At 40.2% G+C, this 4375-nt stretch overlaps 1 long non-coding RNA gene across 1 annotated transcript; it reads left to right on the top strand.

Moving 5' to 3' along the window:
* Positions 1-3057: 3057 nt before the first annotated feature.
* LOC147477086 (uncharacterized) lies at positions 3058-4143 on the top strand. Its single transcript, XR_015208460.1, has 2 exons — positions 3058-3225; positions 3403-4143. It is a non-coding gene; the product is annotated as an uncharacterized LOC147477086 (long non-coding RNA).
* Positions 4144-4375: the final 232 nt, after the last annotated feature.

A 4375-nucleotide genomic window follows, 5' to 3' on the forward strand; every position in this document is an offset into this window, starting at 1 on the left:
TAAGATTGTTACTAAACTTTTGGCTAATCGGCTAACCTCTATTGTCATGAACATCATTTCCTGTGAGCAACATGGTTTTCTCGGAAGGAAGAACAGAAGTACGGCAATTGCAATGGCCTCGAAACTCATGAATGATATGCACATAAAAAAAGACGGGGTGGAAATGCCATCATCAAATTGGATATCTCTCAAGCATTTGATTCTCTAAGCCGGATTTCCTCTTTATGGTCTTTGGAGAGATTTGGATTCAAGATTAAAAGTTCCGGAAATGATCAAGAACATTCTTAGTAGTGCAAAGATCTCTATCATGATTAATGGTGGACCGTGTAGGTTTTTTGGTACTGGCAGAGGCCTTCGACAAGGGGATCCCCTATCACCGCTCCTATTTGCTATTGCTGAGGATGCACTTAGCAGAAGCGTAGTGAGACTGCAAACTTCCGGCAGAACCATCCCCATGGCTTTCGTTGGGAATACATACTCTCCATCACACCTCCTGTTTGCGGACGACATCATCCTTTTCGCCAATGGAAGTTTAAAAGGCCTCAGATACTTGCGAGAATGCCTGAATGCTTACCAACTAGCGGTGGGATGCTCTCATTAACAAGGAAAAAAAAGCAAGTTGTTCCTCGGAAGCATGACGCACACCAAAAGAAGAAAGGTGGAAGGGCTATTTGACATAAAGGAAGGTTCATTGCACGAAGTATACTTGGGGTACCACTTTTCAAGGGGCGTGTCACACAATCCAAATGCAAATTCTAGTTGACAAGATCAAAAAGAGAGCAAGTGGATGGGCAGGAAAGCTACTTTCATTTCAGGGGAGAGTGGTCCTTGCACAGTCCATTCTGAACAATATGCCAGTATATAACATGGGAATCTACAAATGGCCGAGACAAAGCATAAAGGAAGGGGAAAAAGCCATCAGAAACTTCATTTGGTCCGGAAACCCAGCAGTAAGTAGGACTATCACACTAAAATGGGCAAAAGTGTGCAAGCCAAAGGAGGAAGGGGGTCTAGGTCTTAGACCCCTGAAGGAGTTAAACCTTGCTCTGCTCATGAAATTGGCATGGCAAATGACCACGGCGGACAACCAGGTGGTCCGCGATATATGTGCGAGAAATATAAATTGAAGCACGGAAGGTGGTTGGCTAGCCACAAATGCTCATCCATTTGGAAAGGGCTGAAATGGGCTTTGGAAGAAATGAAAGGGCATATAGGCTGGTCTATTGGCTCAGGTAGCACCCTAGATGTCTGGAGAGATGCGTGGGCTGGTACAAACTTGGCAATGGACCTGCAACCACAATTTGACTGGAGTAATCATTCTTCAAAAGTCCGGGACCTGATGGTGAACAATCAATGGAGCTTTACTGATAGTCTGATCAATGTATTCGCTCGTCTTGATATGGATCTTAACTCTCTACTTCCTCCAAGTATTGAGACTGAGGATAGAAGAATCTGGAAACCAGATAAGGAAGGGAAATTCGGTGTCCTCGCTTTCGACCGCAATCCGAGAGAAGGGGGTCGTGAGTGCGGTGGGGCAATACCATCCGAAGCGACTATGTGCACCCCGCAACAATTTGAATTGCATGGAAAATATTCCAAAGAATCATTCCGGCCGGATGATAAGGTGAAGAGCAAAGGCATACCGATTGTTTCCGGATGTGACGGATGCAAAGAAGAGGAGGAGAGTTACGAGCATTTGCTATGGAGTCCCCCCCATATCGCAAGCACTTTGGGAATGGATTCTTCAAAAATTTCATTTGAATCCGCAATTAGCAAATGTGGGAGATAGACATAAAGGGGCTTATCAAAGCTAAAAAGGCTCGCAAGTCCTTTGATCGAGAGCTATGGACTTGGCAGTTCTAAGTATGCTAGTAGCCATTTGGAAGATCACGAAAATTCTCGAGATACTGGCGACTCCGGCTTTCAAAGGCTGGGACATATAAGGAACCGGTAAGGAAGGGCATTCAAGCTATTCTTGGGCCCCGACCAAGAGTCACATGTACAACACTTGCCGATCCGGATATTCTACACTATTAGGACATCAAATGCAAGCCAAAGCCGTTCAAAGAAATCCAACAAGTAAGCCGGTACCCACCGAACAAGGAGAGATTAAAATCAACTGTGATGGATGTTCACTTGGGAACCCGGACGAGGAGGAGCAGGTTTAACATTCGAGATTACCAATCCAACTTACTTGGAATTCGCACAAGGACTCGGGGTGGTCACCAATTATGAGGCGTAAAGCATCGCGATTGTACTAGCGAGAGAGAGCAATCTCATGGTGGAGGGTAATATGGATTGAAACAGACTCCCAATCGGTTGCTCAGTCTTTTGCAAATGGTCACATTGCATGGAAACTGAAAACTAGATGGGAAAGAGCCACTCAGAACTTGCTCTCCTACAGGATAACACACAGTTGGAGAGAAGCCAACTTCAGTGCTGATTCCGCAGCAAAGCATGGGGCGACATTGGATATGGATGCATCGGAATGGAGTGAATCACGGCCATCTTTTGTACCCAAAATCGAGAGCCCTGATCAAGTGTATTTTCGATTTAGCTAGAGTACGCTCTGTCCTTTTGTTAGGTGGTGGGAACCCCTCATGTAACATGTTAATGATTCTCCACCATGTAACCTTATATTTATATTAATATATTCACATTTTGCCTGCAAAAAAAAATCTTAAGCACTTATGTATTGAGTATTTCTTCGAGGGTGATCCGGATCCTACCAACTGTAAGATTATAGTAATTGCCCCAAACTTTGTTACGTTCACTTGTAGTGATTACGAGCATGAATATTTTCACATATTCTATTGATAGAAACGAAAGCATGGTTCAAGATACATAATTTTGGACACAAGTCAGTAGGGTAAATCCAATAAATATGTAAGTTTGATGTTTAATACATAGATGTAAATTATGGGTAATTCGATGCAAGTCACCAACGTTGTTTGAGGTCGTTACAAAGAGAGCATACATTTTGTAATTTAATACCTCTATCATTCAAATTTCCAATCCATTCATTTCTATTATTATTTTATTTATTTATTTATTTATTTTTCCTTCTAAATAACATATTTAACATTGCAAGTAGTATTTGATATAAAGCCGTATATAGAGGCGCTGCTTAGTTTGTGACTTAGGTTTCACCCTACGATTTTATAGAAATACACTGTGTCACGATCTTCACTTTAGCAGGATTAGTATGTTTTCTAAGGCACCAAGGTAACTTAATTTTCTTTTAATTGCATGTATAGTCTAGAATCAAAGCTTATTGAACCAAAATTTTCTTCTTTAAGTTAATCGCCAAATAAATTTCAATTCATCTGCTATATTTCCTGATAATTTGCAAGTTTTACAGAGTTACACTTTTACTTAACTGTTATTTTTGTTATTTTCTAGATAAAATCAAGATGTGAAATTGTGGATGTGGAATATTTGGGAGAAGAAGAACCATTGCAGCATCAAGGTCTATTGAAGTTTGGAATTTCCGAGGATCTGTTGAAGAACTTCAAGTATGAAAATTATGTTGAAGAATGTAGGGTCATTAGTGAAATTGATTATTTCCTCTTCTAAAATATGGTCAGCCGAAAATGAGGAAAGGATTGGTTTTTTCAGTGATGATCTACAAAAATGTCCTTGAGCCTCTTTAGATGTCAGAATAATATTCAGTCAATGTTCCTTGTGAAGTCAGGGACTCAGGGCTTACTTTGGGGAGCTCATTTGAATCTATGTGTTAATGATTCCACCAAGTTCTTGTCAAGATCTGTATTGATTGTTTTCTAAACGTTTTATTAATTTAGACACTGGGGCTCTGGAGGATGACCGAATTTAAGAAGATTTTTTTTTTCCAGAGCCTATTTTCTAGAGACTAATTTACCTAATAATTACTTGTAGAGCAATTCAAGAAGATTCTTTAAATATCCGCTTGGTAAAATAGACTGCTCAGCATAATTCTTGCTGGTGGGTATGGCGGCGGTATTGGTTGGAAGCTAGAGAGATAGGGGAAGTTTTCAAACACCTTTGAATAGATATTATTTTGATTCATTTCTATTGCAAAGTTTGTTTCGATCATATAAATAATTCTAGCTTGATTTACAAACTATTGTTGTGAATAAATGAAGGATGTCTTGACTTGTGTAATAGTTCATGCTTTCACAAGAAAGACTTCTTGCTCTTGCAGAACCATCAATTCCATAGTACTTCAACATAGCAAAGTTCTATTGCAATTGGTAGACTACTGTTAGTTAAAAGAGTACCTGACAGTTCAAGAGAAATGGGAAATAGGAACTAGTTGAAGAGGCGTTTTTAGGGTGAGACTGAACCCAAAATGTTCTGTCATGTGTGATGTCCAAGAACACCTTTTATCAAATGT

Source organism: Coptis chinensis, chromosome 9, assembly GCF_015680905.1.
Source record: "Coptis chinensis isolate HL-2020 chromosome 9, ASM1568090v1, whole genome shotgun sequence".
NCBI lineage: Eukaryota > Viridiplantae > Streptophyta > Magnoliopsida > Ranunculales > Ranunculaceae > Coptis > Coptis chinensis.